The sequence below is a fragment of the Mirounga angustirostris genome, unplaced genomic scaffold (assembly GCF_029215605.1).
Source record: "Mirounga angustirostris isolate CCGP_5_RB_7025 unplaced genomic scaffold, mMirAng1.0.hap1 SCAF_3, whole genome shotgun sequence".
NCBI lineage: Eukaryota > Metazoa > Chordata > Mammalia > Carnivora > Phocidae > Mirounga > Mirounga angustirostris.
Window position 1 is genome coordinate 58,547,027 of NW_026991711.1, and position 17,515 is coordinate 58,564,541.

The 17,515-nt window shown below is 35.6% G+C and overlaps 1 protein-coding gene across 12 annotated transcripts in view; it reads right to left on the minus strand.

The window, feature by feature from the left end:
- Nucleotides 1–17,515, minus strand: part of CAB39L (calcium binding protein 39 like) — a 111,537-nt gene that overhangs the window by 66,172 nt on the left and 27,850 nt on the right. For 5 of the 12 annotated variants that reach the window (XM_064586116.1, XM_064586119.1, XM_064586117.1 and 2 more), the window contains one exon: nucleotides 6,987–7,183. The exons of 3 other annotated variants lie outside the window; for them this stretch is intronic. The gene's annotated coding sequence lies outside the window, so the exon portion shown is untranslated. Of the gene's footprint in view, nucleotides 1–6,986; nucleotides 8,025–14,288; nucleotides 14,427–17,515 lie in introns of those variants that run through there. 4 more of the 12 variants (XM_064586121.1, XM_064586118.1, XM_045869415.3 and 1 more) reach the window with 3 other exon arrangements.

The window sequence follows — 17,515 nt, forward strand, 5'->3', positions numbered from 1 at the left end:
GCATTTAGGTTCTTTCCATTTCTTGGTAAATAATACTGCAGTGAACATGGGGGTGCATATATCTTTTCACATTAAAATTTTTGTTTTCTTCTGATAAATATCCAGAAGTAGAACTGCTGGATCATATGACAGCTCTATTATTAATTTTTCTGAGGAACCTCCATACTGTAAGGGTGGGTTCTTAAAGAAAGAGCATCACCCTTTGATATTAGCTAGGTTATATACAGTGAGCTCCAAGTGAGTCATCACTGGTCCATATCCATTCTAAATCTTTAACTCCTACTATCATGGCCAAAGATAAAGTGCTTAAGGTAGAGACAAAAAGAATGGCAGAGTCCTGAAAATGGTGCCTTCTGGGGATAAAAGGGTAGTAGGAATTTTTCCATAAAGTCTACTTCAGATTTTTTAGAATATACGTTACATTCAGTAAAGCAGGAAGCAGGGACAGGAGAAGATGGCATATTAAGTCCAAAAGACTGACACTAGAGGAATGCCTCTTAGAGACTGAAAACTATGTAGGCTGTGCACATCAACATGCCCTCTAGCGTAGCGCGGACAGTGGGCCATGCAGCAAACAAATGCCCAAGGCTGACACTACCCTGTTGTACTTTTCCATGAGTGAGTAAACAGAATAAACAACAAATAATATAGGTTCTATTTTAAAAAGAGAGAGAGAGAGAGTAGCCCAAGAAAGAGGAGAAATGCCCTGTGGACTTAGACAGGAAAGGTTGCTTTCAAAATTAGTTCTCTGTAAGAGACAGAACAGACATAACTGACAAAAAAAGAAAAGGACTTAAACTAAAAGCTGGCCCAGATAAAAGATCAAAAACCAATACTTATACACACATACACAGATAACACCCCAAATACGGCACGGTAATCCAAATCTTCATAGAGCAGAAATGACCCCATGGAAAATTGACTAAAGATAACTGAAAGGTAAAAAAATGAATCAGGCTACATTTATTCATTCAAAAAATATTTACTGAGCACCTATAAATATTTATATTACAGAGATATGGAAAAGATAAAGTTATCCTATGAGAACAGGTATCACAACAATGGGAGGAGATGGAGGAAGCCAACAATAAGAATGAAAAATCTAAAAAATGAAGCAGAAGCAACAAAGATGTAACAGCTTAAGCAGAAAAAAGATCTAAATCTAGTCACTTAAAGAGCTCTTCTAGTTGAGATTAATGGTGACCCCCCCAAATTCAGTGTCTTGTGGCTTTTAAAAGAAACAAACATTACACTGTCAAAGCTCATTCCTCCAAAATGACCTTAACAACAACAAAGGATAAAAATCAAGTTGCCTTTGAACTTCCATAAAACTAAATGTCATCAGAACAAAGAGAAAACCTACAGAGTTCTGAAAGAGAGTCAATAGCCTCATAATTGAATCTCTAGCCAACATATTTATGTGTGAACAGATTATGTATGCTTACTAAAAATTTTATAAAAAGATGAGGTGGAATCAAGCCCACAAGAGTTCAAAAAATAAATCCTAAAAATCAGAAATAATTCTTGAAAGGAAGCCTTGATATTGTTGGTAGGACATGTGGGAGGGTGAGAATCTACAATTATCATTAATTCATAGGTGAATAAAAATAAGTAAAAATTCAAGTTAAAAAGGAAACCATCCCAAAAGTCTCCAAGAAAAGAAGGATGGAAATAATAGCAATAGAAGCAGAAATTAACTGAATCAGAAAAGTAAAAGAAAAAGAACATCTCTGGTAGCTATTTGGTCCCTGTTTCTCATGGTGATAGACCTGTCTGTTCTACTTCCCATCCCACCCGACCCAAAGGGTGGGAACATGACCCAGCCATAACCAGAGTATTCCTTCCACTGCCCTGGCTACAGCAGTTGGCTCACAAGTGGATTGTGACACCATCAAGCTAATCAAAATGCTTCAATAGGACTTTTCCCTTAGGTATTTTAATTTAATTAAAATATATGGGGCATATAGAAGAAGAAATAGAGAACAGCATAACAAGTTCCTGTGTATTTACCACGCAGGCCAAAACACAAAAAACAACCGAAGCAACCCCCTTGGTACATCTCCCTGATTCCATTCCCTGTGGTTCATACTGGTGGGAATATTACTTGGACATTAATTTAGAATATGGATCCAGAACCCTTAAATATTCACAACCTCTGATTTAGTAGTAATTCTTGTTTCTGGCAATCTGTCTTAACAAAATAAACTAAAATAAGGGTTATCTTTGTAACATTTTTAAAAACATTTTACCATCTCTGAAATTTAGGTGTTTCTTACAACTGAGGGGATTTTACCCTAGTTAGCAAGTTTTTTCTTTCTTTCTTAGTGCTATACAAAGTATATGATTTAGAGCCAATGGCTTCTTAGATTTGATGAAATGCAGTCTTTGGCTATGAAAATGTTTGCAAAGAATGTGAAATAAAATGGAAATGTTGTTAAAAACAGTACCCCATACTTATAGAACTATTTAAAAGCAAACAAAACACAAGTACACAAAACCTATGCATAGAAAAAATAATTTACAAAAGTTAATGGTGATTGTCTCTGGGTAATTGGCTTATGGATGTTAAATTTTCTTTTTCCTTCAAATTTCCTGTTTTTTTTCCCGAACTTTGTTTAATAGGCCATGTAAATGCTTTTATAATGGAAACACCTTCTCATAAATATTTTTAATGACTAAACAACTGTGTTTTAAAGTTCAAACTGTGGAATATCTGATCACCATGTCTTTTCAAAGCATTAGTCAAACAAATATGATTTCTGTTACTTTGGCTATGAAATTTCATAAAGGGTAGAACTTGGCTCAGAATCTGGAGAGAAAGCCAAAAAAAAATTATTCAGCTCTGCTCCCAGGGAACTCAGGCCCTGTAGACTTTGTAGTAGATTTTGGCAGCATTCCCTTTTCTAATACACAGTAAAATACTTCATATTCCTAACTTATGTGTGAGCGTCATTAAAGATGGCCCAAATTCAATCACTCGAGTGAGTCATCTGAATATGTTCAGTGACAAAAGTGCAGAGGAGTGTTTATAGGGGAAGAGGAAAGGGGAAGCTAGGAGAAATGGTCATTTGGGACATTCAATTCCCTTGTTTTTATTCCTTAAAATATTTAAAGGAAAATAAATGTCTATCTCTAAATGGCTAATGAGTATTTCCAGGCCTTTATGTTTAACCTCCAATTGTACTCTTCAAAAATAGTTCTAATTTCAAAGGTTTCCCACAGAAGTTTAAGAGAGTGAGCAATTTATCTCTGAAGCCAAGAAAAATATCAAGATTTCCATAGGTAAAACTATAAAAAGTAACCAAACTAGGGGTGCCTGGTTGGCTCAGTAGTTAAGCATCTGCCTTCAGCTCAGGTCATGATCCCAGGGTCCTGGGATCAAGCCCTGCATCAGGCTCCCTGCTTGGCAGGAAGCCTGCTTCTCCCTCCCCCACTCCCCCTGCTTGTGTTCCCTCTCTCGCTGTGTCTCTCTCTGTCAAAGAAATAAAATCTTAAAAAAAAAAAAAAAGTAACCAAACTTCTAACTCACTGTAACAAAGCCAACTCAAAAATGAGCCTTCTTTCCTTCCACATAAGTTTATTTTACAATCAACAATGAGTGAGAGAGGAACATTTCCAAAATTTTCTTAGAGCTTGCTAATTTAAACTTAAGCCATAAGTACATTCTCTTAAATTAAAAAAATTAAAATAAACTTAGCACTACATTAAAAAAAATCACAAAAGTTCAGGAACCACCATTCTTTCATCTGCATTCCAAATAGAACTCACAGAAATGATATAATCAAAGTGCATCTGTGGCAGATAACTGGGCCTGTAAGATTCATTTTTAAAAAACTAATGAAATGCAGGTTACATTAGTGTATACATTTGTCAATATTCATTAAACTATTCTCTTTAAATCGGTGGATTTGATTTAAGGTATATTTTAAAACTGAAAAAGTATACCTACAGGTTCTACTGTATTTGTGATATCCAAGTAGTCACCTCTCCCCCCACTGACAATGTCATAATTTAGAAATGCCTTCACAGAGATAATAAATTACAAAGCACATCATTCTAGTTATACATGTTATGACACCAAAGTCATTATAGAGCATGTATGTCAAAGTATCATCCAATCAATGTCTTCTATCCTTTAATGATTCTATTTTTTTTAAAGATTTTATTCATTTATTTGAGAGAGAGTGCGAGCGAGAGAGCAGCAGAGAGAGAAGCAGACTCGCCACTGAGTAGGGAGCCAGATATGGGGCTCGATTCCAGGACCCTGCAACCATGACCTGAGCTGAAGGCAGCCATTTAACAACTGAGCCACCCAGGCATCTCAATGTTCTATTTTTAAATACATATGCTAAATGTAATTAGAAGGCACCATAATTAAATATTTCACTAGAAAACCTATAGGAATGAGTGAAAATCTGTAGACAATGAAGTATAAATAAGGACTTCCACTGATCATTCTTTTTCTTAGTTCAAAATGACTAAGAATGATTTTGTTTTTATAAGTTTTATTAATATAGTGTGAAAGAGATCTTTACTAAAAATGGACAATTTACATAGAAATAGAAAACTCATGAGAAGTTTTAATGCATCCTCATTCATCTGGAAGCCTCAGTCAGATTTACATCGGAATAAAAACTCTTTTATAAGAAGAGAAACCCAGGTCCTTGGGAACTACTCCTGAATTCTAATGTATTATAACTAGTGAAATAATTTAAAAATAGAATTAGTACATGAAGTTAGGAAGACATACAACTGCTAATTTATTTGTTGTTATAATACTAGACATAAATAATTATATAATTATAATTATAAATAATACTAGACTACTATTCCAGGAGAAATCACCAGTAACTTCATTCATTAGGTTCATAGTGATTCTGCTGACAGCTCCAGTCACTTGTCAGAGCTAAAATTTTCTACATCTACTATTAGTGATTGTCAATGAGTGATAATTCTAGATTAGAATTTCACAATCTCAATTTATAGCAGAGGTCTGAAGCTAGGTCAGTGTTTGCAAAAACTAGTACTGTAATCAAAGACTTCAGAAATGGGTGATAAACATAAAGGCAATGGCTAGAAATAAGCCTAGAGCAAGGAAAATAAAAATCGCGAATTGTAACATGAGATTAGATCTCATACAGGGTGTGCAATCAACCTTGGAAGCTCTTTAAAGTACCTAGAAATCCTGTTTATAAGCATCCTTCCAAAAACCCATCCATCTCATAAATCTGCTTTTCTTCAAGCATTAATATCTAGGATAAATAAAAATGTTTTATTCAACATAATTGTTTTTACATTTGGTTTCGTTACTAGAATTGATTTCCTACTATTTTTCAGGGTGGGAATGGTTTTTCTATAGTGTGACTAAAATAATTCTTTGGCTATAATAAAAGTCAAACAATCATTTGTTAAATTATTTTCCAGGGAAGATGGGTCCCAAATTCCCAACAACCCACTCACAATAAACTTCTGAAGTACAAAACATTTGTAAACTGGGAATGACTTATTCTTTACTGTCATATTTACATTCCTATGGGCTTAAGAAATGATGCCACCACTAAGGTAATACCAATGACTTAATAGTTTAAAATAAAAAAATTATTCAGACAATTGTGAAGCTATGTGCAAATCTTCCATGGGTCTAAGACCGAGTATGGGAACTTCTGCAAAGAAGAAAAGTTGGTTTGTGATATTATCTTTATTTTATTTACTTTTGATTTTAAGTGCAAGATATCGGTCTGGAAAAGGTTTCCCAAGACCAGCTGAGTTTCTTCTCATACATAGGTGAAAGGCATTTAAAAAAAAAAAAACAACGCACAAAACAAAACCTGTTCTACAGGCTTCTGTATACATAGAGGAAATACAGCCATTTTATAGACTATGTCCAGTGTAAAACCCTTTCGATATGTTTACTGACACTCTCTTGAAGTTTTCATTTCAGTTAAGTTGTTCTGCCTTAAAGGATTCACTTGAATCACTAACTAAGGACGTATTTTTTGATGCTGGCAGAGAGTAAATTAGAAACTTTGCTTAGAATGGTACATCTCTATGCAGTGACTCAGTTTAGCAGCTAACAATACATATTTCCCTCCTCCCACAGAGGAATGATTACGTGTCTTCCACTGATGCCTTTTTTTAAAAAGACATAAAAAATTAGTATACAATGTCCTATGTTAATACTATACAAATAAAGTTGCTCTTGGAATGTGAATACATATTTTACAAGTTTATTTTTCTTTTCTCTGCTGTATTGCTTGCATACATATATGCATATGGCTATAACAGTTCTTTAGCCGAAAAACAAGGTTATATGAGAGCCTGGTATCAGCTATAACAACAAAATAACTGTTTGAATCCTTAATTTGAAACCCATGTACATTCATTTTGTATCAAATGGTAAATTTGATATGTAAATTATCTAATTTTTATATTCATTACAGAACTTTGAAAAAATCATGTGTCACTTATTGGATCTAACAGAAGCATTCAATGTTTAAATCATATGTCCTTTTAATTAATGGTATCACTAACACTTCTATTTGAATTATGAGAGAATGGTGTAACTTATAATAATTGAGAATACCAAACGTCACAACGATAATTTTAAATCTGACAATAGACAGAAAGAGGTAACTTTTGAATTTTCAGGCAGTTGAAAAGGAAACACGAAAAATAGTATACTGCCACTATTTTATTTTTGGAAACTCTTTGTAAATAAAAACCCATTTCCAAAATAAGATATTCCATGGACACAGAATAGTTGGTAATGGTTCAAGTGCCTTAGGCAACAGAGAAGTATTGTTTTGTAGTTGTTGTTTTTTTAAACCTCTCCTAGTAACAGCAGTTCATCATGCACAAAGAAACAAGGTAACAACATGATTTAAAATGAATATATAAGCAATACTATAAAACCTCAATGAAAACTGAAGTTTACCATATTAATTCCATTTCTATGAACTGGGATAGATAACCTGGCTGATACTCACCGAATGTTATAGAAATGTCCAGGCTTGTTTAAGCAACAAAAAGTAGACACATGGTAAGGTGCTGAAGACAGCTCTCTCTTGGGCTCAAAGCACTTTACATGAAGTAGCTTTATCTTCCATTTAACAGAGGGTGCCTCCTGTTACCAAAAGTGCTGCAGAGAGGAGTTTCCACAATCCCGTCTTGACTTTCTCTCTCTCTTTGAAGAGTAACAGTTACCAACCGGAAAACGTTAGCAGAAAATGATCACTTGAACACTCGCACAGGGCAGCTGTAAATTTCCACTCTCTTTGCTTGCTCTCAGATTCCAAGCCTTGCTTGTCTCTTAATCTGTCACAGGCAGTTCTGTTTCTGGTCAGACCAGCTTGCTTCTGCTTTCTCCTCTCCCTCTTAAACGCACTCTTTCAGATACATACCACACAGTAACAGCTCCCTCTTTTTCTTCCTCCCTCCCAATTGTGCGTCACAAGAATGTGTGTAAAGCAATTACACTGAGGCAAATTGGAAATCTTGCTCCCTCCCCCCAAAAACATCTAGGGATAAACAAAATATTTTTCTCACCGCATTTTCCCCTCTCAGTCCTATAGTTGCTCATGTATGGAGTTTTGTCCACAGATTAAAATGGCCTGACAATGCTTTTTTAAAATGTAAATAAAAGTTTCTAACAAAGGTGTGTTGATAGTGATAATAATGGCTTCATTTGCTAATATGTTAGTTTCTCAGGGAAGATGCTGATTCCCAATCATAATAAAAGTGTAGCAAGGAAATACTCAAGTACCATGAATTTAATCTTCAGATTTCAAAAAGCAAGATTTTAAAATTAAAGTATTTATAACTTAAGTGTGTGAAAGTTTAATGTATTTTAAAATATGGCATATTTTGACACTTAGATCCAACATTTGCAGTTATAAAAGGGAAAATTACAAAGAACATAGAAAAATACTGACACCAAAAATATCAAGTAGAGCAGCTTATACTATTTATGTGCAAACCAAATATGATTACTTTGTTTAGAAGTCCTCCTCCCTCCACATACACACACACAAACATTGGTCAGGATGCATAATATCTCTTCAGTGAGAATTTAAAAGGCTTAGGAGTATTAAAAAAACTTTTTTCATTATTACACATGTATAATTAATTATAAAGTAAAATACCTTAAAATTATGGATCTCTGAAAAATTTGAGAATGAGGAATTAGGTAGAAAACTGAGTGGGATGGTTGGTGATGACAGGCTTAGATGGCATTTGTAGAATTCTCTGGAATTAGGAGGCAGTGTAACTCAGCTTGGAATACACGCTGACCCTGTGAGAATGCTGGTCAGAGCCTGCTTTAGAGTTTTCTGTTCCAGTCCCATAGCCCCAAAGACTTTCAGGTTCTCAGTCTCCCACTATCTGTTTCCAATCAAAATTCTCAGACTCTTCTTCTGATGACAGATCTCTCAATTACAGAACTGACAGAAGTTAGTAGACCTATTATGTTTTAATCTTATTCTCTGCAGAACTAAAGCATCCCTAAGAATATAAGCTTAAATAATGTGCAAGGCAAAAATCTATAAATAATTGGTTATTACCCTTAAGAAAAACAAGCAAACAAATAAAGCTTGGCTTTATTTCTTAATCTATATATCATGTGTTTAATATATATTCCCTAATATACACATATATTTATTTAAAAATATGTACTTCTTAAGGTGGTTCATTTAAAGTGAGTTTTATTTATTTATTTTTAAAGATTTTATTTATTTACTGAGAGAGAGAGAGAGAGATCATGAGGTAGGGGGAGAGGGGCAGAGGGAATCTCAACTGGAATCTCAAGCAGACTCCACACCGCGCCGGAGCCCAGAGCTGGGAGCCAGATGAGGGGCCATCTCACAATCCGAGATCATGACCTGAGCCTAAATCATGAGTCAGGTGCTTAACTGACTAAGCCACCCAGGTGCCCCTAAAGTAGATTTTTAAAACTTAAATATATTATAAGGTAATTTGGTTCTTAACACCTAAGAAATAGGCACCAAAGAAGACTAGAAATTAGTCTGCCAATTATTCCTTTAATTTGTAGTTCTGTAAAACTTAGAGTTTTATTTCCTACTTAAAAAGATATTAAACAGATATTATCTTAAATCACCAGGGGGTGATTAGTAGTAAGTGCCTTGTATCTTCCTGAGTCCAAGATTACATTCAAAGTGTTCTGGTATACCTGAAGAAATTCAGAATTAGTAAGGATGGTGCTTAGAATAACCACGAGGTTAATTTTTTTAAGTCACTTTAACACTGGGAGATGTTATTATCAATCTATGATTCTAAGGCACAAAATAAAGACAAGGTATTCAAAATATACACTAAGACTGACGAACATGATTGTATGTGTTTATATTTGATTTCTACCAAATACCACTTTTTAAAATGCATGCAAATAAGTCACAAAAAGTGACCATATATTAACCCACACAAAAAAAATCAATAAATTTCCAAAGGGGAATGGTACAAGCTTCATCCTCTGAAAGCAAGATGAGAAAACTAAATTATTTTAAAAATATTTAACATATAAGCAAATATGCTTTAACCAACCCTATTAATACTTGAAAATCTATTTATTTATTTATTTTTAAAGATTTTATTTATTTATTTGACAGAGAAAGACACAGCGAGAGAGGGAACACAAACTGGGAGTGGTACTGAGAAGCAGACTCCCCGCCGAGCAGGGAGCCCGATGCGGGACGCGATCCCAGGACTCCAGGATCATGACCTGAGCCGAAGGCAGTCGCTTAACCAACTGAGCCACCCAGGTGCCCAATACTTGAAAATTTTAAAGTACATTCTTCTAAAAATTATTTGAAAAGAGAAATTAAGAAGTACAATTATAGTGGACTGTAGTCTGTTTCAGGATATGATGAAGTAATAGGGACTGAATTTACTCTTCTGCCTTACATAACTTAAAAACTGGGCAAAATATATAAAACAATGGTTTTTAGACACTGGACACCAGGCAGCTCAGCCCAGTAATACCTGAGAAAAGGGAAAAAAGGTGATTATTGCCCCAGGCTGCAGAGCAGGAAGGGGAGCCCAAACAGAGCGTAGTAGTTTTCCTGAGTTAAAGAGACAAGGTTGAGAATTCAAGAAGGCCAATGTGACTGAAATTCACAGGGCAGAATACCAGAGGGGAGAGTTGCAAAGAGTCCCAGAGATCGGCAGAGGATTCTCTTCAAATCTTCATCTGAGACCTGATTAGCACATCTGTGAGAAAACTCCGGAAGACAGGAAAAGAACCAATGGAAAGAATCAGGCTGAAGAATTCTCAGTATTCACATAGGACTGGAAACAGTTCTTGTTCCCAACAGCCAGAGTGAAGAAATCTCATAATATATGGGAAATTGGGTTGAATACTCTGAAAGATATTGCCTTGGCAGTGGGACCAAATTAGCCCTAGATTAAAAGTTGTTCTGGTCCTTCCTTATAGACCTTACAAGTTAAGTCCAGAAAGGATAAAATTCTTTCTAAATAAATTAACTGCCTCCTAGAGTAGAATTCAAAAATATCTAAAGGCATTTTTAGAAATGTAGCACACAGCATAAAATTCATAATGTCTGGCATCCAGTCAAAAATTACTAGGCATGCAAAAAACCAGGAAAATACAATAAGCCTTTAAAATAATAAATAATAAATAAGCTACTTCTATGAGCTAAGGTAATAATAGCAAATTTATTTATTGAAAAGACTTGTTTTCCTTTTTGCCTAGCTAGTGATCATTTATTTCATGATAGAGTGATCATTTGTAACATGCAAATATGCAGTTTTCCACCAATGCTTCCTCCAAGAATTTTAGTCTTCACTGATGATCCTTGCCTAAATCAATCATTTCATCAGGGGTTAAAAACTGGTCATTTAAAAAATTCTGTTCTTTTCTGCTATATTGGCTGACTTGTTTTGTAGAGAAGAGCTTCTCCTCAACTAGACTTCTAATTGAAAAAGAATGATAATGGCTTCCTTTAATTACCAATTTTGAGAGTAACAGCTGGTAACATTCTCTTCCAATGGTGGCAAATAAAAGATTATTTTTGGTGAGTCTTTCTCTTCTTTTGAATATCATTCAAAATGGTTCATAAATCTTTATATATTCCATGTTTCAATAAATTACAGGCATTATTCTTTTTGATGCCATGCTTCTAGCTTGGGTTCCCCAAGAAAGTTGGATCTGAAGCAAAAGCCTTATGGAATATTATTTTTAAAAGTAATCCAATTACAATGAGCAGGAGTGAGGGACAAGGGGAATAAAGCAAAGGAGGGAGAGCCAATATGACAATGCATTACCAAGCTGGCCACCTGTTTAATCTGTCAGATTGAACCTCTTAGAAGCCATTTAAGCTGCATTTCAGGACCACCACTAAGGTGGGAGGAGAAAAGGGAGGAGAAAAATTTACTCACTGGCTTCATTTTCCATTGATCAAAGGCTTTCCCAAAGGGTCATTAATTCCCCTAACACTTGAGTTTAACTCCTCTGTACTTCCAGGTTGCACAGGTGTGGGTCTTCCCTATGGACACTGCAAAAAGCAAGCGGCTTATAGAACATGAGGAAATGAGGCAGTGTGTGGTTATTATACATACACAAGAGTTTGCACACAGCTGAAATGAGAAAAGCGAATCCTAGAGGATATGCAATGATATATAAGAGGTATCTGTAATAATTGTGCAAATGTTCCCAGATTTGGACAGTGGAAGTCCTTTAAAGATACTTCCTGCATCCTTTTGATACAATTCCATTAATCTTTGAATTTTTATTGCTTTCTAGTTCAACAAAATGTCCCAGCCTCACTTTGTATTTACTCTGTCCCAGATCTGGAATGAGTCATTTCTCCAGGGAGCCCTAGTGCTTTTTAGTGAGGTTTGGGTACCAGGCATACTCACTGCTACTGACATGTCACTGCTTCCAGACCTTTCAGTGATCAAAGGTAGCAAATAAGTTTTAAAAAGTCATTAGTTTATACTGATATTTCAATTCTAATTTATCATTACAGAGTTTCAACTCTACTTTTTTAAAATTTTATATTCATCTTCTCTTACATAAAAATTTTGGTTCTAGTAACACATTAACACAATGATGTGTTTGTCTTTCAATATATCTAATAAAGATTCAAAATAACAATGCCAAAATTTCTAACAGTAAAACTAATAAATGAAGTTTAAATAATTCTTGGCAGTTAACTGCTAATTTAACTTGTAAGGTACTGGTAAGCATATATGACTACCATTACATTAGAGAGTTCTAATGTCAAAATGTTAAATTAGTTTACCTGTTATGAAATCAAAACTTCTATTTTACATTGTTAATTCACAATTGAAAAATTTCCATAGAATGAGATTTTAATGTTTTATTATTAGATGGAGACTTTAACAACCCATAAATAATGTAGTTCCATGGAGGTGTCTCAGTTATTGAGAAAGCAGAGAAGAAAGTTAAAAATGTAAATGATACATATAGATCAAGCTGTGGCCAAATGACATCATGGTACACTAATAAGCAATGATTCTACAGTAATTCAAATACAAAAATGTGGTGGAAAAAAATTTTTATCACTATGTGTGATAGTATAACTATGCAGAATTCCAAATTAACTCCTCCACCTTAGCAGTCATATTCACATTATTGAGTACCCTAACACTTAGATTCCATCTTGAAATGTATCTACTGCATCACTTCGCTAGTTCTAAGTATTGTAACTAGTTACAGAATTTTTTAAGGCACATTATTAAATTGACTAGTCCATCAAGGGGTGCCTGGGTGGCTCAGTTGGTTAAGTGTCTGCCTTCGGCTCAGGTCATGATCCTGGGGCCCTGGGATCTTGGGATCAAGACCCAGTAGAGCTCCTTGCTCAGCAGGGAGTCTGCTTCTCTCTCTCCCTCTGCCCCTCCCCCATGCTCTCTCTCTGTGTCAAATAAATAAATAAAATCTTTTAAAAATAAAGATTTAATAAAAATAAAGATTTTATTTATTTATTTGGCACACACACACACACAGAGAAAGCACAAGTAGGGGGAGCAACAAGGGAGAGGGAGAAACAGACTCCCCGCTGAGCAGAGAGCCCAATGCAGGGCTTGATCCCAGGACCCCGCGACCATGACCTGAGCCTAAGGCAGATGCTTAACTGACTGAGCCACCCAGGCACCCCAATAAATAAAATCTTTTTAAAAAATTGATTAGTCCATCAAAATAACACATTGGTGGTTTAAAAAGTTTACTGTCAACAGTAACAATAATTGCCACAAAAACTGGTTTATCGTGTTCAAAAATATCAAGATCCTAACATGTAAAATACTAAACACAAATATATGTTTTTATGCTTTATTGGCAATTTAGTGGTATCTATTGGACTAAATTATTGTTAATTTTACTTTATTGGTTTTATAGAGTTGTTTATGTTTAATGAATGTTTGTTTTTATTTACATAGAGAAGCCATAGGAGAAAGTTAACTAAAACAATTGGACTGCAAGTGACAGACCCAATGCACATAAGTTTAGCAAAAAGGGAACTTAAGAATCATGTAACCAAAAAGCCTAGAATTAGATCAGGGGTTATCACCTGGGGAAGCATCTAGTGGGGAAAGGCCAGAGATGCTACTGAACATCCTAAAATCAGAGAACATCCTCTCTCCTAACAACGAATTATCCAGCCCAAAGTGTCAACAATGCCAAGGCTGAGAGACCCTGGATCAAAGCTAACTTCAGCCCACGCTTAAACAATGTCATTGGAGCCCCTTGCATTGCTTTCTTTGGTGCTTCCTTCATTCATAGTTGGGCTCTTCCTATATGGTGGCACAGATTACATGCCCTTGGTTCCCATGATCTCAAAAGAAGTGAAGCCCTTGGGCCTCTCTTTCAATAGCTACATCAAACCTGAAAAATGACTTTGGTGCTGCTAGTTCAGGTAACCAACTGTTAATAACCATATGCATAAGAATGGGGTACACTTATTAACCAGCTTGGCTTCTGAGTGTGTTAGCATTAGTGCAAAGAGATTGACAGGCCTGTAAAGCAAAGTGAGAATCTCACTATGAAAGAGCAACTTCAAGTCAAGAGTCATTAAGTGAAATGTTGGGTGAGATTATTTTGCACTATGATTGAACTTCAAAGCATAGGTAGTTGGATTCACTCAGTTACATTTGTGTATTATATAAAACCATTCCATAAAAAAGTTCAACCTGGTTGCTCAGCATCTACATCTACCCTTTTCCTACATCTATACTTTCAACAATAGCCCTGTCTAACATTGGGCAAGGTTTCCAAATATAACTAACAGTGCACTCACCCTTGCTCAAACTTGTTCACCGCCTCCAGCTCCAATATCTCCGTTGAGTATATGCTTCTCAATCAAGTTTGAAGCAGCTCCTTAAGGTCTATCATCCTATGGCTCAATTATAAATTTAATCCTCCCACACCAAGACATCTAATAAACAAGGCAAAGTAGAAAAATAGATACCGGCAATAAAAACTTCTGCATGAAAAAAGGGAGGTAAAGAAACATCAATTCATAATATGTATGATACTTTGCTGGACAGGAAGAAAAAATGAGTTCTTTAGTTACTAAATTGATTGCCCAATTCTAATCTCTAATCTCTGGGAGAATCTCCCCTATCAACCCCAAAATCATACTGAGAAGGTCATTGCGGATGGTAGTCCTGAGTGGGAGCTTTCCTGCTGAAGCAGTCCACTTGTTTTGGAATCACAAATTGGTTTATTGATAACCAATAAAGGAGCCCCAAAGCAAAGAACCTGTCTCCCTGCAGGAGAATGGGAGTTTCCAGGGAATGGGAAATCATAAGCCTTTATTTCTTAGACTTCAATATTTTTGACAATACAACTGTCTTAGATTTTCTTTGGCTTTAATCATTCTGTTTCTTGTTTTCTACTAACCAAAAGTCAGAAATTGGTGAATCTGGACTTGTTATTGTGATTTTTTCTCTAACTGGCTTCAGTGCTCTGTCCATTACTCAAGCCCCCAGGTCAAACTGCTTCTTCCAAACAAATGAAGGTAAACCTGCCCCCTTAAAACTAGGATGCATCCCAATAGACTGCTTTGCATTCTTGGGTTGGCCACTACCTTTGCCAAGGGAGAAGTAAAAGATGCTTGGCTCTTCAGGCTTCTCCTAGGTTCCGATCATATCTTTTCTTTCTAATCACATCTTTTATACCTTCTTATTTTATCTTCTCCTAGGTTCTTTCATATCTTTCTCAACTTTCTGTCTCCCTGCTTTTACTCATAATAATTTAGCTTAGGCCTGTGATCACACTAGAGAGATAAAAAGCAAGGAACAGTGGGTTTGGAACTCAATATTCAAAAATTTCATCAAAGACTTTTTTTTTTAGAAAAGGTAGGAACCTAATAAAAACCGTTTTATGGGGTGCCTTGGTGGCTCAGTCGTTAAGCATCTGCCTTCAGCTCAGGTCATGATCCCAGGGTCCTGGGATCGAGCCCCGCATCGAGTCCCGCATCGGGCTCCCTGTTCAGCGGGAAGTCTGCTTCTCCCTCTCCTGCTGCTTGTGTTCCCTCTCTCACTGTCTCTCTCTGTCAAAATAAATAAATAAAATCTTTTAAAAAAAAACCAGTAGTTTTACATATGTTAAGTGGTTAAAAAGTACATAAATGCTACAATAAATATGACACTGTACCTTGAAAAAGACTGGGCACTTGCTAATAAAGGTGGGTGTTAGAAGAATTGCAGCTTGTGAGTTATTTTGAAATATTGAAAATAGGGTTATCTGAAATCAGGTGGAAAGTTTTAATACCAAATGTGGATGGACAGGACTCATAACATGTGGTACACTGAGATTGCTGGTAGGTGTTTGAAGTGTGTGTATGTGTACATTGTGTGTATTCCTATGTGGCTTGGTTTAGCAGGATGGTTTTTGCATAAAGCAAACAAGAAATGTGTATTATGCTCAAATTGCTCCCTAATATATCAATCATGTTGGAACACATTTGTTTCAAAACAAGTGTTATAGAGGAAATGACTATTACTTTTACCAATATAAAATGAATGTATATGTATATGCATATAAGTATGTATGTGTTAGAGTATGCTGAAACGTACTGTATACCTATTGTTGCAATTTTGCTGATTTGAGTAACTACAGATCTTTGGTTTTTTTTAGTGGCATTCACCTCTGTCTTATCCTCACTTCTTTTCTTCACTTCTCATTCACACTTCTGTTTCTCTGTTTTTCTCTATTCCTAAAGACCACAATATAAATACAAAGTACCACAGCTACACCTTCAGGTAGCCCAGAAATTACATTTATTCTTTTTTTTTTTTTAAGATTTTATTTATTTATTTGTCAGAGAGATAGAGAGCACATCAGGGGGAGTGGCAGGCAGAGGGAGAGGGAGCAGCGAGCCCAACGTGGGACTCGATCCCAGGACCCTGGGGCCATGACTCGAGCCGAAGGCAGTCGCTTAACCAACTGAGCCACCCAGGCCTTTGGCCTTTGATAACCAATAAAGGAGCCCCAAAGCAAAGAACCTGTTTAAAGTCTTTAGTAGCCTGTCATACTACCCATACACCATAGATATCTCTAGTTCTTCCTCATAATTTCCATTTCGAACATTATTAACATTGTGGCCTTGCAAGTTGTTTAAAGATATTCAAATTGCTTTCATAAAAGCAGAATATAGAAGAAATGCTGTAAGAGAAACGCTTTAGAGGTTGCACAGAAATGAAGTTTAATTGATAGAATGGAAAACATTTCCTGTTGTGCACTTGAAACTAATACAACACTGTTATGTCAACTATACTTCAATAATAAAAATTTTTTAAAAATCACACCCACATTTCTAATTGTACACTAACTGCTAATCCTTGGCCAAATTTGGAAATCTTTAAAAGGTCTTCTAATTAACTTCAACAAGATAACAAACTCAATTATTCTGGTTTCTCTTTCACTACTGTGCTGCCCATCTCCTGTTCTTTTTTTTTTTTTTTTTTTTTTTTTTTTAGGAAGGAGGAAGCTGAATAACAAAAATTAGGAGACATCCTTACTCCTACTGGCTATACTTCCAAAACACCAGAGTAGTCTCTTAAAGCTGAGAATGTCATGGCCTTTCTCACTTTTCCAGCACCACTCTGGCCCCCTGCTGGTACTGAGCTGCAGTAGCACCTGCAATATTTAGCCCCAGCATTAAGGTCTCCTATGCCAGTTCAAGGAAGGACTGCTTTGTTTCCCCAATGCTAAGATAGTATAATCTACAGCTCTATCTATTTAGCAATAAATAGACATAGATTTATAGCCTCCGAAGGCCTTTATGTGATAAGCTATTCTGAATATTCTTCAGATATCAAGCAGCTAGTTTCAAAGCTATTGTCTCTTTAGTATTAGGCAGTCTCTTTGGTATTAGGCAGACCTAGATTTGAATGAAAACTTAATGTATAAGTATTTTATATTTAAATTGGAGATAACAATATACAGTTCCAGGACTGGTTGTGAGGGTCAAGTGAAGTAATATGCATATGTAGCTGGCATTTAGTTAAGCACTAAATG